This window comes from Felis catus, chromosome A1, assembly GCF_018350175.1.
Source record: "Felis catus isolate Fca126 chromosome A1, F.catus_Fca126_mat1.0, whole genome shotgun sequence".
In the NCBI taxonomy this organism is placed as follows: domain Eukaryota; kingdom Metazoa; phylum Chordata; class Mammalia; order Carnivora; family Felidae; genus Felis; species Felis catus.
The window spans coordinates 140,907,653-140,935,398 of record NC_058368.1 but is presented as its reverse complement, the minus strand read 5'-3'; the positions used below and the strand labels follow the sequence as shown (position 1 = coordinate 140,935,398).

Sequence of the window (27,746 nt, the reverse complement as noted above, 5' to 3'; positions counted from 1 at the left end):
ACAACCAAACCAAGTTGAGGGTCTCGGATGGCAAAGCTAAGTCCTGTCTTCTACTTAAATAAAATACCAACTTTATGCTCAGGCTCCTGAACTGTTTTAGCTATAAACTTACCAAAACAAACAAGAGCTCTTGCTAAAGCCCAGTATTAGGCTTTCATGGGGAACTATCTGGATGTGTTGTCCTTTAATGGATAAAATATATTTTTCATCACTTGAACCAATATGCCCAATGGATCATAAACAGTAAGATGAGGGCTAGCCGACAAGCTGCAAAAATGCATAGAGGACTAATTTAGATAGGCTTAAATAAGTAGCTTGACTACCAATTTGGGGGAACCAGGAAGATGAATATTTTTTTCTGGGGACTCCATCTGGGTTGAACTGTTTAGATGCCCACTAAACTAAGAGAAAAAGGCAGTGGAAAGAGAGAGCCATGGCTGTTGATAAGGTATGGATGTCATCACCAAATCACAACCACTGACAATCCATCAGGGGACTTGTTACTTAGTAACTCACACTCTGCATTCTCTCCCAGTTTATCCAAGTGTTTCATATGGAGATAAACCTCTTCTGCTCAATTTCAGATCCTGTTGCGAATGTTGCTCTGTCCTTGGAGCTCAATCACATAATTAAAAAGAACATGCAAATGGAACCAGTAATTACCCAAGTCATCAGAATCCAAAGGCTTGTGATAACAAATGTTCTCTTACGGATAAACTGGAACAGGGATAGGCAGATAAGTATATCAGAATATCAACAATATAATAAGAACATCAGATAATCTCACCCTTGTCTCACCTCAGGCTTGTTTCATGGTTCATCTTGCTCTCCTCAATTAAACCGCCCAAGAACCCTCCTGATCATCTGGCCAATGCTAAATGCACACATATTTTGTGGCAAAACATCAGGTTTGGGATGGTTTTCTCATATGCCTAATACTGAATAGGAATATTCTCAGTATTTCCTCATACGCCTAATACAAGTGTAGCAATTTATTAAAGGTTGAATTTTCCTCTTCCAAGAAATGAAATTGAAGGAAGTTGTGAACAAAAGCATGGCTAAGAGTTGTGAACGCAGCACACCTGGAGTTTATGCTTTTCAATCACTAACCATAAACCTGTCCATTCTGCTCAAAAAGGCAGGCTGATCTCTTTCCCAAGCTGGTGAGAAAGTATTATTTGTTATTCATCTGTAAAGTATGTATAACTCATCTGCAACTGACGATAGCTCATTTATTTCAATTACAGCTTAACTTGACACTAAGCTGTAAAACATGCACAGATATGCCTTTCTTTAATGCAGTGAGTACATTCCTGGCAAAAGCTGCTTAACAATTGGATTGTTTCCTTGCTGAATTGCATTATAATTTAGAGTTCAATGATTATTTTTCAATTGACAGGACTTTGCCTTTAAATTTTTTCTTTTTAAATTTATTTATTTATTTTGAGAGAGAGAGAGAGGGAGTGGGGAGAGAGAGAGAGACAGAATATGAATCCCAAGCAGGCTCCATGCTGTCAGCACAGAGCCAGACATGGGGCTCAATCCCACCAACCATGAGATCATGACCTGAGCAGAAATCAAGAGTCACTCAACCAAGTGAGCCACCCATGCCCCCCAACTTAAACAATTTTCTAACAAACTATTCATTAAGGCCTGATCACATATGTATATGCAGTTTTCTTGGGAAAGGACACAAAACAGGTAAAATATGGACCCTGTTCTCCAATGCCTAAAATCTAATTATGGAAGGAAGACATTAGAGACTTTAAACAATTGAGAAACAAGGTAAGAAAGTTATGATAAGTGCAGACAATACTTTGCAAAGAAGAGATTTAGAATAGTCTGAAAGAAATAAGTCTCCAGCTGAGCCTGACTGACAGATAATGTTTAAAAGGGAATAGAGGGGTGCCTGGCTGGCTCAGTTGGTAAAGCATACGGTCCTTGATCTCAGGATTGTGAGTTAGAACCCCATATTGGGTGTAGAGATTACTTAAAAATAAAAAATCTTTTTAAAAGCTAAATAAACATATGGGGTGCCCGGGTTGTTCAATTGGTTCAGTGTCTGACTTCAGCTCAGGTCATGATCTCATGGTCTGTGAGTTTGAGACCCGCATTGGGTCTGTTGTCATTGTAGACCCCACTTCGGAAACTCTGTCTCCATCTCTCTCTCTGCCCCTCCCCTGTGTGCTCTCTTTCTCAAAAATAAATAAACATTTATAAATAAATAAATAATAAGTAAATAGATAAAAGGGAATGGAGAGGGCATTTTAAGCAGTGGGCTAACCTGGGAACATATCTGGAGTCACTACTAAACATGATTTATACAGAGGTGGGAGGACTTTTGGCAAAGAGAAATACCTTATAATGTACACAGTCATTTATCCCATATATTAGTTTTCTATTGGTGCTATAACAAATTACCACAAACTTAATGGTCTAAAACAACACAAATGGTATGTTCTCACTTACATGTGGAATCCAAAAACAGCAACAACAACCCAAACTCATAGATACAGAGAACAGATGGGTGGTTGACAGAGGTGAGGCTTGGGGGTGGTGAGATGGGTAAAGGGGTCAAAGGATACAAACTTGCAGTTATAAAATAAGTAAGTCACAGGGATGTCATATGCAGCATGGCATATTTCATATTTGAAAGTTGCTACGAGAGTAAATCTTGAAAGTTCTTATCACAAAAAATTTTCTGTAACTGTATGGTGACAGATGTTAACTAGACTTATTGTGGTGATCATTTCACAATATATACACATATAGAATCACTATGTTGTATACTTGAAACTAATATGATGTTGTATGTCAGTTATACTTCATTTAAAAAAATGTAGGATGTTACAGTTCTGTAGGTTAGAAGTCCAGCATGCATCTCACCAGACTGAAAGTGTCAACGGGGCTGTATTCCTTTCTGGAGACTCAAGGGAACAATCTATTTCCTTGCTTTTTCCAACTTCTAAAAGCCTTCCTCACCCCTTGGCTTGGTGGCCCCCTTCCTCCATCTTCAAAGCCAGCAGCGTTGCAAGATTGTATTCTTCCATAATCACATCTCCCTCTCTCCACAACCAGGAAAGCATCTCTGTTTTTAAGGACTCACTGATTGCACTGGGCTTACCTGAACAACCCAGGATATTCTCCCATTCAAGGTCCTTAACCTTAACCACATCCACAAAGTTTCTTTTGCCATGTAAGGTACCCAATTTTCTCTAACCCCTTGCTTTCCATTCTCATTCCCATGGTTTTTTTTTTTTAATTTTTTAATGTTTATTTATTATTGAGAGACAGAGAGACACAGAGAGTGAGCAGGGGAGGGGTTAGAGAAAGAGGAAGACACAGAACCTGAAACAGACTCCAGGCTCTGAGCTGTCAGCACAGAGCCCGATGTGGGGCTTGAACCCATGAACCATGAGATCATGACCTGAGCTGAAGTCGGTTGCCCAACCAACTGAGCCACCCAGGTACCCCTCATTCCCACGGTTTTAATCAGGTTCTTACACCCTCACTTGGGATTATAGCAAAACCTGCTAATCCACTTCAATTCATCCTTTGCATCAGTTCATACAAATCATCTTAAAGCCCTACTAAAAAAAAAGAAACTCATCTGAGTAAATTTTAAAGATCTTATTGGCTTTATTGAGTGATTCATGAATCAGGCAGCACCCAATCTAGCAGATAGAAAGGAGCTCCTAGGAGCGTACAAAATGAAAGGATTTTATAGGCAGAAGGAAGGGGGAACAAACAACAAAGTAGGTTGGTTATTGCAAGGTTACTTTCCTTTAGGGGACAGCAGGGAGTCTATCAGGCAGACTAACTAACTAGTACTGATCAAGTAATTCCTGATAAACTCATTTAAGAGTCCATTTCTGGGAGAGCCAAAACTAATTTTTGCACCTATGAGTATATATTCTGGATACACATAAAACACTTCTGAAAGCATACCCAAGAAACTGTAAATGGGCTGAGAAATGAAATGCAGCAGTGTGGGGGGTGGTGAGGGAGGCATAAAAAGTTCTAAAAGGATATACTAGAAACTAATAAAAGTGACTAGCCATAGGGATGGAGGGTAAGAATTCAGTCAAAAGGGGGATGAGAATCAGAAACATTCTGTAAAAAAAACAAACAGTATCATTTCTGATTTTACATATTCAAACTTTTTGAACAATGTAAGTATTCCATATTCAAAAATAAACAAAATAAAGAAAAACAGGAAGCTAGATTAAAGTTTACGCCAGTCAGTGTTATGGTAAAATGTTAAAGGTTTTGTTTTTGTCATTTTTTAGATGAATTTATTTTTTCTTTCTTTCTTTCTTTCTTTCTTTCTTTCTTTCTTTCTTTCTTTCTTTCTTTCTTTCTTTTATTTATGTATTTACTTTTAAGTGGGCTCCACACCTCACATGAGGCTTGAACTCACCACCCTGAATTTAAGAGATGCATGCTTTACTGAGTCAGCCAGACACCCCAAGTTGAGTTTATTTTCTTAAGAGTTCATTCAAACTCAAAACCCAAATGGTAAGGGGATGCCTGGGTGGCCCAGTCAGCTAAGCGTCTGACTGAGGCTCAGGTCATGATCTCACAGTCTATGAGTTCAAGCCCCATGCTGGGCTCTATACTGACAGCCCAGAGCCTGGAGCCTGCTCCAGATTCTGTGTCTCCCTCTCTCTCTGCTCCTCCCCTGCTCATGCTCTGTCTCTCTCTGTCTCTCAAAAATGAATAAACATTAAAAAAATTATTTTAAATAAATAAATAAATAAATAAATAAATAAATAAATAAATAAATAAAATGTATTTGCTGCTGTGCCTTCAGGGGGGATTATGCCACAGTGGTTTTGGCAAGTCGGGACTTTATTAAAAGCTAACTCTTTTATTAAACCATCTTTGCCTTTTTTTTTTCCTCTTAAAAAAAAATGTTTATTTTGAGAGGGAGAGGGAGAATGTGAGTGGGGGAGGAGCGGAGCTAGAGGGGGTAGGAGAGAGAGAATCCCAAGCAGGCTCCATGCTGTCAGTGCAGAGGCTGACGTGGGACTTGATCTCACCAAACATGAGATCACGATCTGAGCCAAAATCAAGAGCCAGAGGCATAACCAACCGAGCCAGCCAGGTGCCCCAAAACCTTTTCTTATACCGCAAATGAGATGCTGTTGAGAACACCTGACAAGTGCTGGCAACACAAAAATGATGATGTTGGTAACAGTCAGGCAAAGAGTGACCCATCCAGAGGTTAGCGGAATAAAGAAAATACATAGGCGGAAAATGCTCAGACAACAGCTAGACTCCTGCTTCTACCCCGGCTCTGGGAAGCTACAGCCAGGTTTTGCTTTGTTCAGACTCCTTAGGGGAGGCAGCAGTAGTGAGAAGGCCATGAACTCCAGAAATTGCTGCTGAGTGCATTTCCAAATGTAGTACAACTCCTGAACTGTCTGATCCACAAACATCCAGCCCACCCCTCAGTCCTAGCAGAGTAGTAAAAGGGTTTCCAATGCAAAGGATTCGCACAGGGTAACTGTGTTGTTTAAATCAGTGCTTCTCAAAGGGTGTGGTCTCTGGCACAGCAACATCAGCGTCACCTGAGAACCTGTTACAAATGCAAATACTCAGGCCCTGGCCAGATCTACAAAATCAGGAACTCTAAGGGGGAAGGGGTGTCTTCACAAGCCCTTCTGGTCTTTCGGAGGGGGGGGGGGACTACAGTTTAAGAATCATTGTTTTAAATAAATATTTTCTCCACTTCCATAATGATAACAATCACCAGGAGAGGGGAAAGAGGGGCTGGGCAGTTTGTGAGCAACGCATATTCCTGGGTCCTAACTCAGACTTGCTGAATCAAAATAGCCTGTAGAGGAACCTCAGAATCCGCCTCTAGAGATGACTGAGAAACTGACTTAAACGACTCCTAGTACCAGATGGACCATGCTGAAAAACAAACTTGCCTTATGACTCCCTGAATGTATCAGATGTTTCTTTTTCTCAAAGTAAACATCCAGGCTGGCCTTCCAGCTCAAACAAGATTCTTTCAGACTACCTAATGCGGAACAGCCTCTTCAGGGACGTGTTTGTCATTTCCGACCCACAGCTGTGTTGTGGTCTACATCTTGGAATCCTAATTCCTGACAGTCATCCAAATAAGGAAGTACAGATCCCTTTGGCTGTTTTGCTGACAACCATTCCCATAATAAATTCAAAGGTGGGCCACTTAAGACCCACTCCCCACTGTTGTCACATGGAAGGGGATCCTAAGGAATGACATGTGAGATGATGGATTTAAGCAGAGGTCAAGGAGGAATTTGGGGACCCGGTGCTGCTTACTGCCCTGGGTGATGGCAGACAGCTCTGAGGAGAGCAGCATGAGAGGGAAGCATTACACTTTCTTCCACTGAGTCATACCCTGTAGGCGGTGGACCGGCTGCATCACTCCTTAATTCTAAAAGCAAGAGAACTTTCCCATGCCCATCCCTCCATTCCAAACACCCTTGTCCCCTGCCCTGGGGTGTGGGGCAGGCAAGTGGAAGAGTTGCTGGGTGCATAATTTCTAGGTCTTAGGACTGGGTCAGCCCCACACTTTGCAAGCACTCTGGAGAAGCTCCTTCCCAGAACTTGGCTAGGAAAGCAGGGGAGACGGTGACGAAGCCCACAGGGGGTCTCACTCCTAAGGGACGGTGACATTACAGGACGGTGACATTGAAGACAGTACATTGAGGAAAAGGGAGGACAGCAATAACCTAAAGAGTAACTTTACCTCCTATTCATTGTACATACTGTGAAATGATCAGTGTCCCCAGCAGTTTTCTTCCAAGTTCAGCGATGCTTAACAAGTCAGGCCGCAGCTTTGCTGGTCCGAAGTATGTGGGTACAGAGATCAAAGGTTCCAAGGACAAGACTGTAGTCTTTGACAAACAAGAGCATCACTGTAGCAGGAAAAGGATCCACACCTGTTAAACTCAGCCAGTGATTCCCAACAGCAATTGCCACTGAGTGTTTCCTGCCCACTGTGCCACGGACCTGTGTGGCTGGGGGGTCTGGAGGCCTATTTGTTGTCTGCAGGCTCTAGTACACTGAGCTCTCACAGCAGAAAGAGAAAGGACATGATGAGGAGGACAGGACGGGGCAAGAATGGGAGTGGGGAAGCAGCTAATGGGCAATTACTTCAGGAGGAGCATCAAGAGGAATCTCAGCCGCCACCTGCTGAGGTGAGTTGGCGTTTTGTTCTTCAACCTGGACTTACAACATCTTAGGCCATTTAAAAAAAAAAAAAATCCACGTTCATCAGCCATTTTGTCCCAAGAGGAAAAAAAGTTCCGAAGCTGAACCTGAAGCAGTACTTTTTTTTTTTTTTTAACGTTTTATTCATTTTTGAGACAGAGAGAGACAGAGCATGAGCAGGGGAGGGTCAGAGAGAGAGGGAGACACAGAATCGGAAACAGGCTCCAGGCTCTGAGCCGTCAGCCCAGAGCCCGACGCGGGGCTCGAACTCACTGGACCGTGAGATCATGACCTGAGCGGAAGTCAGACGACCAACCGACTGAGCCACCCACGCGCCCCAAACCTGAAGCAGTACTAATGCAGAAGTTGGCCCATGCGATGCCTCGGGGCCTTACCTCACACTCATGCAATCTCAGATGTCTCCTGTGCTATTAACGGTCGGGGATTTGGGCCATTTGTGGTTTAATACCTTTGTTGCTCTATTTTATGCAATCTGCCACATTTTACCCACTAAGAGGACTAAAAATATAAAGAAACATCCGAACAAAAAGAACAGTGGCTCCTTTTAAAATGAATATGAAAAAGAAAGATGAAAAGAATATGAACTCTGGGAGGACAAGGATCTTTGTTAGTTCTGTTTATACCACTACAGACTAAATGTTTGTGCCCCCCTACATTCATATGTTGAAATCTTAACCTTCAAGGTGATGGTAGTGGGAGGTGGGGGCCTTCAGGAGGTGATTAGGTCATGAGGGCAGAGCCCTCATGTTTGGCATTAGTGGCCTTACAAAAGAGACCCTGGGAGCTAGCTCACCCCTTCCACCATGTGAGGTTATAATGAAAAGAAGGTCATCCATAAACCAGGAAGTGGACCTCACCAGATATGGAATCAGCCAGTGCTTGATCTTCAACTTTCTAGCCTCTGGAACATGAGAAATAAATTTTTGTGGCTTATACTTGGCTTCTGGCATTTTTCTTATAGCAGCCCAAATGAACTAAGACATAATTCCAATGTCTAGAAAGTGTCCAGCACATAGTAGGTACTCTACAAGTATTTATTGTATAGAAAAGGGTGATCTCTGGTCAGGAGTAGAAGCCAGTACTCTACCGGATCATTGACAAAGAGCTACAATGGGCTTTGTCCTCCATGTTAATGCCTGTTTCATTTGTCACACCAAGGAGGACCAACAAATGCCTATATCGTTTGTCCATTTATTTGAGCTTCATGAAATTTCTTTGCATTATTTTCTATCAGTTGTGTCTTGCTTTGTCACTACATATATGTGTTTTACTTTATTGACCTTTTAGTCCTTCACACTTGCTTCAAGAGCTGCCCAGAATTGTAGATGAATATCATGGAGGCCTGGGGAGTTACATGTCCTCCCCACGTCCCCCAGAAACAGTGATAAGCCAAGATAGGTGGTATAGGCAAGGAAGGAACATTAGTCATCATGTAGTCCAAAGAGAGAAACCATTTGCATGGGTACCCTTAGAGCATCCCATTTGTTCAGAAACATCTTGGCCCACTAATATCATGGTGATTTAGCACGACTTCCTTGGCTTTTCTGAGTCCTTGCTAAAAAAAAAATGTGCTATTTGGGGAAAGCTAATTGCTATTGGAATCCCTTAAACTGTTTGCCTATCATGCTCATTTTAGGGTGTGGGTTTTTAATGATAGGTTTTATGAATAAGCTTATCCAGTGAAAGAGGGATGGGATGCAGGACAAATCAGTTCTAAATGGGTGTGGAAAAGGTCTTAATTCATTATACAAGAAAAAGAAACTTTAACAATCATTTTGGAGAGGCAGCATACCATAGAGAGTGATGAGTCTGGAGCCATACAGCCTGAGTTCAAATCCCAGTCTTGCCACTCACTAGCTCAGAAGAGTTACTCAAAAGTTCTTTGTCTCAGCTTCCCCATCGTCCTTATCTGTAAATAGAAGGCAGTAATAGTGGAGTTTGTCTTTTATAAAGGATTCAGTATGGGGCACCTGGGTGCCTCACTCAGTTGAACATCCAACTCTTGATTTTGGCTCAGGTCATGATCCCAAGGTCATTGGATCAAGCCCCACATCAGGCTCCATGGAGTCTGCTTAAGATTCGCTCCCCCCCCCCTCCGCCCCACATGCACAAATGCACTCTCTCTCTAATTAAAATTAAAAAAATTTTTTCAAGAAGAATTCAGTATAGCACCCAATACTTACACGTTCTCAATATATGGAGGACATTGTTGCATTGTTTTTTCTTTCCACGTCTCTTCAGGTAAAACTTTGCTTACGTTTGTCACTCATTTCTAGAATAAAACATATCCAGATCTGTGGTGCATGACCCACTCACCATGTCCAAAATTGTCTTTCTACTTTGACCAAGGGTAGAGGGATGAAGAAAGCTCTAGGGAGAAAATGATGCTGGTGTTCACTCTAAGGGCAGATTTGTAGAAGTTAAATTTACAGTTTAAGAACACCCCCTTTTTAAGCTATTTGAGGATAGTTTTAAGAACCTGGATTGAGTTTAGTGTTTATCATTATTACTTTAGGTTTTGGGGGTTCTACATCTAAAGAACATAAACATGGTGTCTCACAGTACAGGTGAGTAATTCAATTAAACAAATATTTGTGGAACTCCTCTTAAATACAAGGCAGTGTCACATACAAAATTCTGAGGGATATGAAGACAACTAAAAAGCAGTTCTCACTCTTGGGTTTAAACAATAGAGTCTGTTGAAGATAATTGAATGCATCTAATGGCATTTCTATCTAAAAATAGGCGAGGAAGGAATCATTTATGAAAGATTATCACATTGTCATGAATTCCTTCCAAATGCCTCTTATCTACTTTGCCTCTAACGTCATAACATTATCCTAAACATCCATCTCTGAAGTTCACTTCGCTACAAATATCCTCTGGTGAACCGAGAAATAAATTATATGATCAGAGATTATTCTGGGTGTCATCAAAAAGGAATGAAGGGTTATTTTCTGAGGCAAAAAATAAAGTGACAGTTCCACAAAATAGAATGTGTTCTCTTCCCAGTTCATAAAGATATAGAGCTATAAAAGGCAAAGCAATTTCATGTTAGTTTTCTGATGAATACCCAATACAATTTTATTTCAAGTTTACTTCATGAAATCCTTACAGGTGTGTATTGTCAATCTTCATTTTGGGGTTTTACTGTAGACTTTAATTAGTTACTTAAATCCAAACATATTAGTATATAAAACTAGGGGGAATGCCTTTAAATGAAAACGTTTTATTACCGATATTACAATTCTTTCATGTTCTTGGTACAGAAGTTTGAACATAATTAGCATTACACAATGCTGAGTTCTAGATACATTCCATGAGAGGTGGTTAGCCAGTAGTCTGGAAACTTGGGAGTTTCAAGTACAAATTCTACTTTGGCAGTAACTCACTAGCAAGCTTGCACAAATCTTTCAATCTTGTGTTTGCCCTTGTATTAAGTGAAGATACCCATGTTCTCTTGGTTCACAGAGTTGAGTCCTTGCACACTGTAGAGAATAAATAAAGACACATGAAAGTCTTTTAGGAAGTGTTAAAAAAATACAAATAGTAGTAATAAGTCACTATACCTAGTACAACTCAAGTCATACTAATATAGCATATATAAATATTATGCTACATTGAACAAAATATATCCACAATATGATTCTGCCTATCACAGTCGCACCCAAAGAAAGCTTTGTTGACACATATTATATGACTCATATTATAGCACATGTTTAACTTCCTTTAATAAGCAAATCCATTCATTCAACATATGTAATTGTAGGTCTGAAAGCACAGCGGTGGACAAGATAGACAAGGTCCCTGCCCTACTGTAGTTTACATCCTTGTGGACAATTGCCTGTGGATTTGTCTTTCTCAAGCTTTAATGTGCATATGAATCATCTGGGAATTTGATTTAAATGCAGACTCTGATTCATTAGGTCTGGGGTTAGAGCTGGGGGCCTGCTGGTCCAGAACACCACTTTGGGTAACAAGGAACTAGGTAACCAGTGTGTTCAACTCTCAAGCAACAGGACATCTTAAGAGAAGAAACCTTAAGGACTGACCATGATATTGAGAATTTCAGGCAGCTAGTGACAAAAGAGGGTGAGGAGGTGCATATGAGCAAATGGACTTTTTGCAACCTATCAATAAAGAGGCTGCTCAGAAGAACCCAGGAAGGATAAGACCCAAGAGCCATGCTCAGCGCCCAGTTCTCTGGAAGGAATCTTGACCCACAGGAAGCCAGCTCTGATCAAGAGTACTGATTACATATAGCAAAGATTTTCACTGCTGGCTGCACATTAGCATCTCCAGACCAATCTTTGGTATGGCTAGGACCCAGGCATCAGTACTTTTGAAAGTTCCCCAAGTGATTCTGATGTGCGAGCAGAAATGAAAACCATTATTTAACGGGTATGGATCTTCAGGAACAGTTCTAATTTCAGGAGTTTTTATTATTTTCTTTAAAGGTGAATTATTAAATTGTAACTGTAATTTATTTTTATAGATTGTTATAAATCTTTAAATATATATACATTTAAAAATCAGGAAAACATCCTTTTTCATAGCATTTATCCTACTTTTTAGCTTGGAAAATATGACAACTAATGGGAGAATAATATGTACAGTATAAATGGCAAACAGTGTCATTAGCATATAAAGACTTCTTTAAAACCTTAAAAAAAGACAATCACCACAATAGGGAAATGGGCAAAAGAAATGAAAAGGTTGGGGCACCTGGGTGGCTCTATTAGTTCAGTGTCCAACTCTTGGTTTTAGCTCAGGTCATGATATCACGTCTATAGGAGAGAGCTCTGAGTTGGGCTCTGTGCTTGGTGTGGACCCTGCTTGGGATTCTCTTTCTCTGCCCCTCTCCCTGCCCCTCCCATGCTCTCCCTCTCTCTCTCTGACAAAAGAAAGAAGGAAGGAAGGAAGGAAGGAAGGAAGGAAGGAAGGAAGGAAGGAGAAAAGAAAGAAATGAAATGAAAAGGCAATTCAAAAAAGATAAAAATGCATGTGATCAATAAACAGCTTTTAATTTTTTTTTCCCAATGTTTATTTATTTTTGAGAGACAGAGACAGAGTGTGAGCAGGGGAGAGGCAGAGAGACAGGGAGATGCAGAATCCAAAGCAGGCTCCAGATGCTAAGCTATCAGAACAGAGCTCAACATGGGGCTCAAACTCACAAACCATGAGATCATGACCTGAGCCAAAGTTGGACACTTAATCAACTGAACGACCCAGGAGCCCCAACAGCTTTTAAAGGTTTAACCTCAGAATTAATAAAATGGATACCAATTAAAATAATGACATTTATGATTTAAAAAATAGGGGTACTCAGGCAGTTGAGCATTTGACTCTTGATTTCAGCTTAGGTCATGATACCAGGATTGTGGGATTAAGCCCTGTGTCAGGCTCCGTGCTGAGCATGGAGCCTGCTTGAGATTCTCTCTCTCCCTCTGCCCCTCTCTCCTGCTCACTCCTACTCTCTCACTTTCTCTCTCAAGTAAAATTAAAAAAAATAATAATGACACTTATGAAAGAGAGCAAACAAAAAAATTTGGAGGAAACAAACTATGGAAGGAGATGAAAACTAACAAGGAAAAAAGGTATTATTAATATCTTTGGAGAAGGAAGAGAAGACATTATATTCTTAGGACAAAAATAAGCTAAGTCACAGACTTCAAGCTGTATTACAAAGCTGTAATCATCAAGACAGTATGGTACTGGCACAAAAACAGACACTTAGATCAGTAGAACAGAATACAGAACGCAGAAATGGACCCACAAACGTATGGCCAACTAATCTGTGACAAAGCAGGAAAGAATATCCAATGGAATAAAGATAGTCTCTTCAGCAAGTGGTGCTGGGAAAACTGGACAGCAACATGCAGAAAAATGAACCTGGACCACTTTCTTACACCATACACAAAAATAAACTCAAAATGGATAAAAGACCAAAATCTAAGACAAGAAGCCATCAAAATCTTTGAGGAGAAAGCAGGAAAAAACCTCTTTGATCTTGGCCACAGCAACATCTTACTCAACACGTCTCCAGAGGCATGGGAAACAAAAGCAAAAACGAACTATTGGGATCTCATGAAAATAAAAAGCTTCTGCACAGGGAAGGAAACAATCAGCAAAACTAAAAGGCAACTGACAGAATAGGAGAAGATATTTGCAAATGACATATCAGATACAGGGTTAGTATTCAAAATCTATAAAGAACTTATCAAACTCAACACCCAAAACACAAAAAATCCAGGGAAGAAATGGGCAAAAGGCATGAATAGACACTTTTCCAAAGAAGATATCCAGATGGCCAATCAACATATGAAAAAATGCTCAACATCAGTCATCATCAGGGAAATACAAATCAAAACTACAAAGAGATACTACCTCACACCTGTCAGAATGGCTAACATTAACAACTCAGGCAACAACAGATGTCGGCAAGGATACAGAGAAACAGAATCTCTTTTGCATTGCTGGTGGGAATGCAAGCTGGTACAATCACTCTGGAATACAGTATGGAGGTTCCTCAAAAAACTAAAAATAGAACTACACTACGACCCAGCAATTGCACTGCTAGGTATTTATCCAAGGGATACATATGCTGTTTCGAAGGGGCACATGCACCCCCATGTTTACAGCAGCACTATTGACAATAGCCAAAGTATGGAAAGGGCCCAAATGTCCATCGATGGATGAATGGATAAAGAAGATGTGGTATGTATATACAATGGAGCATTACTTGGCAATCAAAAAGAATGAAATCTTGCCATTTGCAACTACGTGGATGGAACTAGAGGGTATTATGCTAAGTGAAATTACTCAGTCATAGAAAGACAAATATCATATGACTCCACTCATATGAGGACTTTAGGAGACAAAACAGATGAACATAAGGGAAGGAAAGCGAAAATAATATAAAAACAGGGAGGGGGACAAAAACATAAGAGACTCTAAAATATGGAGAACAGAGGGTTACCGGAGGGGTTTGAAGGGAGGATGGGCTAAATGGGTAAGGGGCATTAAGGAATCTACTCCTGAAATCATTGTTGCACTATATGCTAACTAACTTGGATATAAATTTTAAAAAAATAATAAAAAAAGAAAGCAAACACTCCCATGTACATGCTATAATTCTAAGTACCCATGAAAGCTTTTGTCTGAACACCTCAACATCTATTTTTTCAAATAAATTCATTTCTCTCACGAGAGAGAGAAAGAAAGAAAGAAAGAAAGAAAGAAAGAAAGAAGAAAGAAAGAAGAAAAGAAAGAAGGAAAGAAGCTAAGTCATTAAATGTGTTGCCTTATTCACTGGGCCCCTTGATGTCAAAGACTTCACCCAGAATATGAATGGCTCACTGCCAAAAGGCCACAATGCTCTCAGGTGGTCCATGCAGAGACCATATGAAGAGGCCCTGGGACTACAGGTAAAGAGAGAGATGCTTGGCCAGCCCCCAGCTGCTCCATTTCCCTGCTCTTCCAGTTCCAGCCATCATCTGATTGCAACCACATGAAAACCCTGTGCCAGAACCTGGTAGTTGGGTCCTTCCCAAATCCCTCATACACAGAAACTATGAGAGATAATGGAATAATTATTGATGTCTTGGGGTGATTTTTAAGTCAGTAATAGATACCAGAAGAAGATTTGGTACCTGGAAGTTGAATGCTGCTATAACAAAACCCTAAAACAAGTGGCATTTGCCATTGGCATTGGTGGCCAGAACCAGAAGGGTGTTGAGTAGACCATTAGCAGAAGTCGAAAAGTAAGGACCAAGACAGAACTACCACACTAAGTACTTGCCAAATACCCAACCCACAGTAATAATGAGATTTAATAAAATGACTATTATTGTTTTAAGCCAATAAGTGTTGGGATGTTGGGGCACCTGGGTAGCTCAGTCGGTTAATCGTCTGACTCTTGATTTCTGCTCAAGTCATCATCTCACAGTTTGTGGAATTGAGCCCCACGTTGGGCTCTGTGCTGACAGAGCAGAACCTGCTTGGAATTCTCTCTCTCTCTCCCTCTCTCTCTACCCGTCTCATGCTCATTCTCTCTCTCTCTCTCTCTCTCTCTCTCTCTCTCAAAATAAATAAATAAACATTTAAATATTTTTAATGCTTATTTATTTTTGAGAGAGACAGAGACAGAATGTGAGTGGGTTAGGGGCAGAGAGAGAGGGAGACACAGAATCCAAAGCAGGCTCCAGGTTCTGAACTGTCAGCACAGAGCCTAATGCGGGGCTTGAACTCATGAGCTGTGAGATCATGACCTGAGCTGAGTTGGACGCTCAACCAACTGAGCCACCCAGGTGCCCCAATAAGTAAACATTTAAAAAACAATAATTCTCCTTGAAGAAAAAGTGTTGGGATGTTTTGTTACACAGCACTAGGTAACCAGGATACCTCATATCTGGTACGAAAATTCTGGATTGATTACCATTCAATAGGAGAAACAGAACCACCATGAGTTATACATAGGGATTAGACATTATACAATTGTGGGAGCTGGTTATGGCTGCGGCATCTGCTTCTGCTTCTGGTATTGGGCTTAAAATTGGCAAACCAATCCCAAATGATTGTTTGTGAGATTTCCCAAGAGGTGGATGGGATTTGAACTGTAGAGGTTTGAAGAAGGTGTTCCCGTGGAAAGCCCAGACTTGACCCATTGACAAAGTGAGGAAATGGAACTCTATGAAGGGCTTAATTCCCAGAGCCTTTTTCTTTAGACTGTAAGTCAAATTTCCCCACAGTTTTAAATTCTTTCCAGCATACCTTTTAACTCCTTTGATTTCCCTCACTCATTATTTTCCTATGGGTGCTGTGATGAAGTACCATAAACTGGGGGGTTTTGAACAATAGAAATTTATTCTCTCATCATTCTGGAGGCTAGGACTCTGAAATCAAGTTATTGGCCATACCAACAGCTCTAAAGGTTCTGGTGGAGAATCCTTCCTTGTCCTTCCCTCACTTCTGGTAGTTGCTGGCAATCTTTGGAATTCCTCGGATGGCATCCAATTTCTGCCTCCACTGTCACGTGGCCCTCTTCTGGGAGTACGTGTGTGCCCTTTCCTCTTATAAGGACACAGCGATTGGATTTGGGGCTCATGCTGACCGTGACCTCGTCTTAACTAATTATTTCTACAAAGACTCTATTTCCAAGCAAGATTCCACTGTGAGGTACTTGGTAGATATTAATTCAGGGGACACTATTCAACCCAGGACACTCATTAATAAAATTTTCAGTGCAGTGTGATGATGTTACGGGGGGAAGTAAAATAGAGAACCAAAAGGGGAAGTGAGAGATGCACTGCTCTCCTAACCCGTATCTCATCCGGTGTCAGGTGGGACAGCAGTCCATGAGTCCTCTGGGCCACAACCAAATGCGAAGTGAGTAGGGTGATGAGGACTGGCAAGGGGCAGCGGCCGAGGTTAGGCGATGCCTCCGGAGAGGGCTTGAGACAATCCACTTTCCTTCCCCCAAGCTGAGGCTTTAACCGTAAGCATAAAACAAGTTGCTAGAAGGGAAGTTGTGGGCCCTTCTTATTTCTCCATCTATAGTCAAAAGTCACCGAAGCATAACAAATAATGAGGAGTTTCAAACAATTGAGACTGGCTACCCGTAGAAGCTTTTGTGTGCTCTGTGGGTCGGGGCTGCTGGTGAGTAGCGGTAACTGAGAAGGTGTTCTCCTTCTCGGGGAAAGTGTATCAGATGTTTAGTTATAAATGGTCAGAAAGTGTATTTAACAAGACAGGGGTATTGATCAGGAAATAATTGTTTGCTAGAAAAGGGGCAGTCTTTTCCATGGGCAATTAAGATGGTGTCACTTGATCCCTAGTCCAGGGAGAATCACTCTTCCAGCGCAGTGTCATTAACCTGGCGTCATGGCAACAGGCTGGTCGTGGGTTCTCCCTCTGGAGCTTTCTTTTATTAATGTGTCTGCTGTTCACAAGTTCCAGCTTGCCCTTGCATTGTGTTGCTCCAAACACAAGTGACAAGGTGGAAAGAAAGCGAAGTAGACTTTATTATTCAGCACAAGCCTTCAAGAAAATAAAAAACAAATAGACCAACCGTGGGCTAGCCATACTGAAAGGTAATCTCCTTTCTCTATGCAGGTCTGTATATCCTTGAAGTTCGTGGACCAGTAACATCAGCATCATCTGGAAGTTGTTAGAAATGCAAAATCTCTGACCCCACCCCAGAATCAGAATCTGATCTTTGATAAGATCCCCAGGAGAGGGGCGCCTGGGTGGCGCAGTCGGTTAAGCGTCCGACTTCAGCCAGGTCACGATCTCGCGGTCCGGGAGTTCGAGCCCCGCGTCAGGCTCTGGGCTGATGGCTCAGAGCCTGGAGCCTGTTTCGGATTCTGTGTCTCCCTCTCTCCCTGCCCCTCCCCCGTTCATGCTCTGTCTCTCTCTGTCCCAAAAATAAACGTTGAAAAAAAAAATTAAAAAAAAAAAAAAAGATCCCCAGGAGATTCACATTCACGTTAAAGTTTAAGAAGCATTGCCAAGTATAAATTTTCCTTTAAATAATAACATCACCAGCAGCTGCCTACCGAGGGTTTCTCTTCTGAGGCACCACTCCTTTTCAGTAGCCTTGGTGGCCTGGTAAGATTTTTTTTTTAAGTGGAAAATTGTCACTGTTTTGTGCAATAAGAGGAAGCCTTGGCAATTTAGGCTCAGTTTATCATACAAATAAGTTTCCAAGCTGTGCCAGGTATTGGGTCCCCAGGATTTTCTTGTGCCCTGTCTAGTTTTCGGAGACATGTCCCTCGGACTCTGGCTCACCCAGTCAGCTCAGAGACTCCATCAGTGAATCAGGCACCATGGTCTGCAGCACCGAATGGAGGAGGCTTTTGTTCTAGAAATACTGCCTGCAAACTGCCAAAGAAAAGCTCAAAAGCAAGTTTTATGTCCTTCAGCCAGGACAGAGTGTGATACTGTTGCTTCTTATTCATCACAGCGCTGGATTTCTTATCTAACCTTAGCCCAAGGATCATTATGAAAATGTTTTGATAGGCAAAACACCCAGTTTGAAGGACTTGCCTTCATTCCTAGCAGACATATGAAATACCAAAGACCAGCTCTTCAAATTAAAATGAAATGAAAAATGAGGGAAAGGACCCTGAGCTTTCCATTAAAACCAAATAATGAAAGCAAACCCTTCAATTATCTAGGTATTTGTTTCCCAGACTTTGTACTTTTTTAATTTGGGGGAAGAGAGGACGGAACAGGATGGATTGTAAAGAGGAGAAGAGATGGGCCATAAAACCTGTGGTATAAAAGAATGATTGATAATTAGGAATAGGATGAGTCACTGTGGCCACGGATTAACCTTGACAAAGCCATGTGAATTGTTTCCCATTATGGATGGGCAGCTGTATAACCTTGGGTAAATGACTGAACCTCTTTCTGCCTCAGTTTCTTAACTGGTAAAATGAGGATAATCGTACTACCTCCTCTTTGGACTGTTGCAAGATTAAATGAGATACTATGTGAACGTAAACCATTTCACAGGGGTTAGTATGTAATAAACACTGAGTACATGTGAGATTTATTGTTGCATAGAAATGAAGTAAATTCTGAGACTAAAAGAATGTATTAGAGCAAAGATCCGAGTATCATGTAGATTAAAATCTACCTACGTAAAGAAGTGAAATCAGAGGGGCGCCTGGGTGGCGCAGTCGGTTAAGCGTCCGACTTCAGCCAGGTCACGATCTCGCGGTCCGGGAGTTCGAGCCCCGCGTCGGGCTCTGTGCTGATGATGGCTCAGAGCCTGGAGCCTGTTTCCGATTCTGTGTCTCCCTCTCTCTCTGCCCCTCCCCCGTTCATGCTCTGTCTCTCTCTGTCCCAAAAATAAATAAACGTTGAAAAAAAAAATTTTAAAAAAAGAAGTGAAATCAGGAAATGAGGTGCTTTACACAATGACTAGGGGAATGAGCAGATGAATCAGGCTTGGGAGAGCGAGTCTGTGCAGGTTGCTACAACAAAAAGGCCACAAATCGGGTGGCTTATAAACAATAAACATCTGTATCTCAGAGTGCTGGAGCCTAGGAAATCCAAGAGCATGGCTCCAGGAGATTCAGTATCTGATGAGAGCCATCTTCTCACTGTGACCTCATGCGGCAGAAGGGGCCGGAAGCTTTCTCAAGCATCTTTTATAAGGGCACTGATCCCAATCACTTCCCAAAAGCCCCACCTCAAAGTACCATCACACTGGGGACGAGGATTCAACATATGAATCTGCGGGCGTGGGACACAAATCCCTCATAACAGAAGGGTTCCCCTGAATTATTAGTTTTGTTCACCCACATTCATTTAATTAATAGAAGTAATCAGTTCCTCACAGCATCTTTATAGACATCACTTTTTGAGAGAGTCGTTTTCACGAGAACTATTTTTAAAACTCTGCAGAGTATCTGAGAATATTAGTCTTTTATAACAAGGAGAAACAAAATGCCTAACACACAGTGCATCTCATTCTACATGCAGGTCTCCTGACTTCTTTCGGAACAGATTTTTCTCAGCTTGTCCCAGCTGCTATCAAACCCATCTAGTGAGTTTTATATTTTACTGTCTCTTTTCTTCATCTCTTACGTTAAAACAAATGAACCTTCTGAGTTTCCCCCCTATAATGTTCCCCTCTTGTCTTATCACATACATTCCAGATGTTTCTGCAATCCTAAACAGAGCCCATTTCATTAGGGACCTGAGGAAACACATTGTTCATTCATGCATGAGGGAGTCCTTTCCAGTTAAAGACATTGCTTTGAACGAGTCTTCCAAATGGGTTTCATTGATAAGAAATGAAGGAAGTTAAAAGCTTGTCGCTTAAGATTTGACAACAGCCAGAAAACTTTCGTTAATCATGAAGGTGAAGTGGTAACATTTAATCAGCATGGGTTACAATTAGAATATTGCCTGGAATTTATGGAGGCACAATCTTAACTGTCTGTGTAACTGTTGGCTGCTCTTTCCACAGTTCCTCCTAAAGATGAAATAAAGCTTGGGGCGCCTGGGTGGCTCAGTCAGTTGAGTGTCTGACTCTGGCTCGGGTCATGATCTCGCGGTTTGTGAGTTCAAGCCTCACGTCAGGCTCTGTGCTGACAGGTGGGAGCCTGGAGCCTGCTTCAGATTCTGTGTCTCCTTCTCTCTCTGCCCCTCCCCCACTTGTGCTCTGTCTGTCTGTCTCTCTCTCTCAAAAACAAATAAACATTAAAAAAAGTTGTTTTTAAAAAAATGGGATAAGGCATCTCACAACCATTATTATTTTGGATTTCCTTTTCCGAGATAGCTTATTTGGGTGAGAACTTTGGCCTTTGCCATTGTCAACATCTGCCTCTCAAGTAAGTAGACCGGGGTGATATGGGAAAGGTGCTAATGAGTCTGTTGGCATCTATTCCTTTGCCCTTTTGTGCTCCCGTATTTGAAAGTCAGTTTGATTGTGACTGGCCAGTCACATGGGACTATGTGGAGAAAGAAAAGACATAATTACTTCAGACCCTTCATTGACAAAGTGATTTGGCAACAGCTTTGCTTACAGCACATCATGGCTTGAGTATAAGAGAAAATTTTTAAGAGAAAAAAGTAGTATTTAGTGTGTTGGCATTCTCCAGAAAAGCAGAACCAACAGGTTCCCTCTTCCTCAGAGGACCTCCAGCTTATTTCTCTTAGGACCTTCAACTGATTTGACAACGCCCACCACAGTATGGAGAGTTGTCTGCTTTACTCAAAGTCTACTGATTTAAATGTTCATCTCATATAATAAATACCTTCACAGCTACATCCTGACAAGTATTTGATCAGATATCAGGGTACCATGACCTAGCCAAGTTGACACAAAATATTAGCTGTTCCATTTGGCTTCTCTGAGAATTGGAATTGGGACTAATTAGTTATAATATCTTCAGACAAATGCCCTCAAATCACTTTGAACGCTGGGTTTCAATAAAGGAATAAGGACCAGAAAGTTTTCCAAGTCACTGCTATGTGGGCAGAAACTGTCTGTGAAAGCAGTGTCTCAGACTTTGTTCTTTTTTTTTTTTTTAATTTAATGTTTATTTATTTATTTTTTTTATTTTGGCGAGAGAGTATGTGAGCCTGTGGGGGAGGGACAGGAAGAGGGGGATAGAGGATCCTAAGTGGGCTCTGCTCGGACAGAGTTCCGCATGGGGCACTAACTCATGAACCAGGAGATCAGGACCTGAGCTGAAGTTAGACCCATAACCGACTGAGCCACCCAGGTGCCTCCATACTTTGTTCTAGTAACAGTTTCGAGCACAGTGGTGCAGTAATATGGTGGTCAAGCTTTGATGTCAGATCATCGGAATCTGAATTCTGACTTTATTGCTTTCTATGTGATTTGAGGCCACTTACTTTTATTTCTTTCTGCTTCAGTTTCTCCATCCAAAAATGGAGATAGGTTCAAATGTTCTAACTCGTTGGAAGTTTGTAGAAGGGTGCAAAGTACATATTAAGTATTATATAAATATTAGCTTTTGTTATTACTTAAAATTAATAACAAAGCCAAACATTTTCTTAATGCTTGTCCATCTTAGAGAGGTCTTTTTGTTCTTTGTTTTGTTTCTAAGCCTATAGCCTTATAGAAAGGTATACTCTACCTCACCCCTTCCTACCTTTACCCTGGTGTTGACATCTCCATATCCCTTAAGGGGCACTCAATGTAACCAAGTTGTTTTTCACTAGGAAGGCCAAGAGAGGGAAGAATTGGAGAGATTCCTATTAATAAGTAAGAACAGGACAGGGGGCTGTCATTCCTTGTTCCCCCCCCCCCAGGGGGGGGAAGATTGGCTTTCACTGAGCAGATGGCAAACTTTATGAACCCTGCAAATGAACTATCCCATTTAAATAAATTGATGAGTAAATACTGTAGCAGGAAGGCCATTCTTTTTTTTTTTTTTTTAATGTCATTAATTTTGACAGAGAGAGTGAGTGTGTGCACATGTGAGCAAACATGCACACAAGTGGGGGGGAGGCAGGCAGAGAGGGAGAGGGAAATTCCTAAGCAGGCTCTGTGCTGCCAGCACAGAACCCAGCGCGGGGTTCCATCTCACTAACTCAGATATCATGACCGAAGCTGATAAGAAGAGTTGGTCGCTTAATTGATGGAGCCACCCAGGTATCCCCCTTCTCTTCAGAGAGAGAGAGAGAGACGGAGAGACGAGAGGCGGAGAGTGAGCCCATAAGCAGTGGAGGGACAGAGGGAGAGGGAAAGAGAATCTGAAGCAGGCTCCACAGCGGGTGTGGGACAGGGTGATGCAGGCGCTTGATTTCACAACCGTGAGATCATGAGCCCAAAGCAAAGGTCAGATGCTGAACTCACTGAGCCACCCAGGCGTGCTAGGAAGGCCATTCTAAGAAAAAAAATGTGTATAACAATTTAATGTTACAAAAACAATCAGCTGTTTTCTTTTTACCATATAAATTCTCATCACTTAAAAGGCCCACCTCTTATTTCCTTTAAATAGCACACTTGCTTACAGCACGTGAGATGAAATTATATTACCAAAGCCGTAATTCATAAACAACTTTTCTGGGAAAGGTACACTCATAGTGTCAGCCAGGGGCCTAGAACGCCGCTTGACACTTAGAGAAGCGATCTAATGAAAGAAGTAGGTGCTCCTGTTTGTACTTTGCGTGTGAGGAAGCTGACGCTAGGAGAGGGAAATTGACTTGCTCGAGGGCCTGGGGGTGATTAGTGGTTGAATTAGAACTCGGCCTCAGGTCTGGTTCTTAAGTCTGGCTTCCTTTCCCCCACTCCCCGTTCCAATGCCTGCACTCATAAGACTAGAACTTGTTTCTAAAGCTGTGTCTCTGGTCCATCCGTTCTACAGAGGCAAGATTGCACTCCGAGCTGGTCGTAGGCAAATCTAAGGAAGTGTACTAAATTTGTCTTTGACAACACCTCCAACTCCCCAGCAAGCTCTTTTTTGCTTCCCTCTACAGACTCTCAGTCAGCTAGTGGTGTCATCAGTTCCTTGCTGGCTTTCCCCGAGAGCCTTAGTGGGGCGTCCATCTGAGTCCTTCGCCTTCTCTCAGCATCTCACACTCTTAATCCCAGCCACACACTCTCCTTTTTTCATAGCTTACCTGCCAATTCTATGTCATGATATAATGCTTAGTAATACCTTACACGGTCAAATTCATTACTAACTTTAAGTTATGTCATTAATTACCTCTACATGGTTTGAATCTTTTGAAGAAATAAAGAACTCATGAATTACTTGCTTAATTAACAACACATCCTAGGGGCGCCTGGGTGGCTCAGTCGGTTAAGCGTCCGACTTCAGCCAGGTCATGATCTCACGGTCTGTGAGTTCGAGCCCCGAGTCGGGCTCTGGGCTGACGGCTCAGAGCCTGGAGCCTGTTTCCGATTCTGTGTCTCCTTCTCTCTCTGCCCCTCCCCCATTCATGCTCTGTCTCTCTCTGTCCCAAAAATAAATAAAAAATGTTGAAAAAAAATTAAAAAAAACAACAACAACACATCCTAAAGAACAGAAGGAGAAGGATCTTAAGGGTACAAATTTTGGTGATTTTCTCAGTAAAGTGTGTCTTTTGCTGTCCCTCCAATCATACCACATAGTTAGCCGTCATATGGGCTTGTGCTTTAGCCCGCTTGATTACATCCGAACCATTTATAACATAGGACACACTTTCTTAAACTTTATAAACCTGGAGAGGGGAGGGAAGTCAGCAGAGAGGGGTCCATTTTCTTACTACAAAAGCCGTGTATCTAATAACCCATCTAATTACAAAGATGGAGGTTCTGGGGGGGGGGGCCTGGGTGGCTCAGTCGGTTAAGAGTCCGACTTCAGCTCAGGTCACGATCTCACGGTCCGTGAGTTCGAGCCCCCGCGTCCGACTCTGGGCTGATGGCTCAGAGCCTGGAGCCTGCTTCCAATTCTGTGTCTCCCTCTCTCTCTGCCCCTCCCCCGTTCGTGCTCTGTCTCTGTCTCAAAAATAAATAAACGTTAAAAAAAATTAAAAAAAAAAAAAGATGGAGGTTCTCTCTAGCCTATCCAGCTGTATGTCCTAGTAGTGACTTTATGTCTTCCCCTTACAGCACAAAACACTTCTCATTTTCAATTTTTTTTTCAGCTGCAGAGGCACTGAATACACTGTTGCTACTAAAAACAAAGCTCAGAGTCCAATTTGGAGACCTCGGTTTTCATGATGTTTTCAAACGCTCAAATCAAGCCTTCTTTCTCTTACTGGTATTTCCTCTTTTGCCTCTCTGCTTCTGCATTGTTTGTCTTAGCACACAAAGAAAAAACATTTAAATGCAAAGAGATATATGGGTGGTAATCATGACAAATGACCCATTAGAACTGAAGCCATTCAATCTGCTTATTTGAACATACAAAGGCATAGCTCTCTTCTGAAATACTACACTGAACAGATAAGAGTGTATTCAGATATAATTTCATGTGATTATCTTATAACAGGCACTCCTAGCCACAATTCTCTATCAGGTGTTGTTAAGCACACAAACTGCTTACCAATAAATCTTGTCCATCAAATCTTTATTTTTCTTTCACAAAGATTCCACTTTGCAGGCAAACTCTGGCAACACCGCCCACCTATTAAAATAGCAAGAAAAGAAAAATTGAAGTTGAGAGAAAAGACTCTGGAACAATCTTTGTTACAAAAAATTGTCCTGTGTCAAATGTATTTCCTCCCTGAGAAAAAACTACGTAGAGGGCATAAAAAAACTCATGTAGTAAAAGGCAAAATTAGAAAGTCAAATACAAGGGGCGCTTGGGTGGCTCAGTCGGTTAAGCATCCGAATTGGGCTCAGGTCATGATTTCATGGTCGGGGGGTTTGAGCACCAAGTCAGGCTCTGTGGTGGCAGCTCGGAGCCTGGAGACTGCTTTGGAAACATTAAGGTGCCATTATGGACTTATTTTCCACCTGGATTAACCAATGAATGTTTTTAACTTATATTGAAGAGAGGGCAGTCCGGTTTGAGAAGACTGGTTTAGAAATTACTTTCATGCATTATTTACTCTTGAAGCAGGGATTCTTTCTTATCCTGAAACTTTGGATGGGCTTCAGGGTCCCGTAAATTCTCAGAAATTTAGGTGTGTTCTTATGTATATTGGGCCTTTTTCCCTAGGAAATGTTCTGTAGTTTCTGTCAAATTTTCCAATTTTCAAATCTGAGAATCAGTGTTCTTAGAAGATTCTTTAAGGAATATGGAAAAGTTCGATACAGTTAGATACGTTTCAGTTAAATGTTGGTGTTTATGAGATCAAGGATGTGCATTCAAGGTCTTTTTCTCTGGAAGACAATGAGATGAGGTCTGTCTGGAGAGTTGCAACAAAATCTGACAGGAAAATTAGAGAAGAGCTGAGAGTTACATTGAGGCAAGCCCCTTGTGTGAACTATGGGAACGCTCAATGCTATACCCAAATCATCATCATCGTCGTCATCATCATCATCACAGTAACTTAACATAATAAAAATTAACTTCTCCAATTTGACAATAAATTTCATATATTAAAAAAAATAAAAATAAAAAACAAAAAATAAAAATTAACTTCTCATTCACACCAAGTCCAATTCCTGGTCAATAGGCAGCCTTCCACGTGGTCACTCAGAAATCCGGGGTCCTTGCATCCTATGGCTCTGTCTTCTTGTATAGTCTTGGATCCCTCTGTTAGAATCTTGCTATCTTGCTAGGAGGTAGCGGAGGAGAGAGAGGGCATAGAGGATCTCATGAGGATTGGACATAATTTTTACCCACGTTCCTTCAAGCAAAATTCAGCCCCATGACCAAACCTAACTATAAGGGAGACTGGGAAATATGGCCTAGCTGTATATTTAGGGGGTAGAAGAAACTTGTGGTGAGTTTTGGTGAACACACAGCATTTCTGCCCTCTCTTAAATGAAGCAACAGTACCAGGAAGAGGTTGGAGGTGAAGAAGATATGCTGCTTTAGATACTGGTTGAAAGTCCATTGTCATTGGCGACCAATGTATCCCAACAACAGTAGGCAAAAAAGGCAGGAGGTAGAAAAGTGTCCAGAGGTTAGGACAGGCTCAGCGGAAGTAAAACTTAGGAGAACAAATGCTCGGAATGTCAAGCATGGAGGCAAGAGGAATTTGGGAATTCAGTGATCAGTATCAGAGCCTGAGTCACCTAATTAGTATTGGGGAAGAGGTAGGGCTAGGAGGGGAGGCTAAGAGGAGGTTCTGGCAAGACCTAGAGTGAGATAACCAGGAGCAGGAAGATTACACCACAGAGATGAGGGCTTACACAAAGGTAGAGTCAAGACAGATTATTTGTGAGGTGACTCCTTCACGACCAGAACCTACAGACAGGGGTCAACTATAAGGAGAAACACAAGGGAACCTGTTAAGGCCTGACATGATCCACCCTCAAATGTTACCAGTAACTTTATACTCTGCTTCCCAGTCACAGACAATAACCCAAATTAAACCTAGTTTCCTCACAAATGTTTTGGGATGAAAAAGGGCAATGAATCAGCACAAACCCTTCAGAGAACAGAGCCAATACCTCTCGTAGAGTATAGAGGACCCAGGGTGGCATATTTGCTTATAAGTAATAAATAATAAAAGTAGCAGCTAACATGTGTAAGACCTAGTTCTTGGGCTTTAAATACATTTAGCCACTTAATCTTTACAAAAATGTTTATTGGAAGGAGGTACCTTTATTACCCCAATTTTACAGATTAAAAACTGAGCAGTGAGGGGCGCTTGGGTGGCTCAGTCGGTTAAGCGTCTGACTTTGACTAAGGTCATGATCTCACGGTTCGTGGGTTCGAGCCCCATGTCGGGCTCTGTGCTGACAGCTCAGACCCTGGATCCTGCTTCGAATTCTGTGTCTCCCTCCCTGTCTGTCCCTCCCCCACTCGTTCTCTGTCTCTCTCTCTCTCTCTCTCTTTCTCAAAAATAAATAAACATTAAAAAAATAAAAAGATAACTGAGCAGTGAGCCTTATATGTAACTTGCTCAAGTAAATGGCAGAGCTGGGATTCTAAGAAGTCTGCCTCCAGAGTCAATGACCTTAACCACTGTGCATACTGCCTTTCCCAGATCATCAAATTTGGCCAGAATTTCAGATAACATTTACTCACTTAGTGAAGGTGCCAGTGAGGACACACCATGTAACTCTCTCCCAGAGATTTCACCTACCATTTTGTTTCCAGAAAACTGCCCCATCCTTTTGGAATGCAGACTAAGTCATGGATATCCAAAGAATGTCTTGGGCAGTTCACTGGAGGGGCTGTCCTCTCAAAAAATGTGTGCTCTGTCGCAGTGATAAGCTTGGAAGTAAAATATGCCACAAATGAATGAATGCAGATTGTCAGGGTTAGAAGGGCCACACACAGTCCACCCATTTTAGGGCAGCGAGGTTGAGTAGCTTGAAAACTGTCCCTGAGGAATAAAAGCAGGTTGTCCAAAGTTCCATGTAAAATACTTGCCTCCTTACCTCAGACCATTTTCTGTACTCAGCGTAAGGGGATCGTAAGAAT

The 27,746-nt window shown here is 41.7% G+C and overlaps 1 long non-coding RNA gene across 1 annotated transcript; it reads right to left on the bottom strand.

The window, feature by feature from the left end:
- Positions 1-7,561: 7,561 nt before the first annotated feature.
- LOC109501895 lies at positions 7,562-27,052 on the bottom strand. The gene is made up of 5 exons (XR_002160237.3): positions 25,802-27,052; positions 24,747-24,827; positions 10,620-10,715; positions 9,411-9,499; positions 7,562-9,136 (listed from the first exon to the last, which is right to left on the bottom strand). It is a non-coding gene; the product is annotated as an uncharacterized LOC109501895 (long non-coding RNA).
- Between the last annotated feature and the right edge of the window lie 694 nt (positions 27,053-27,746).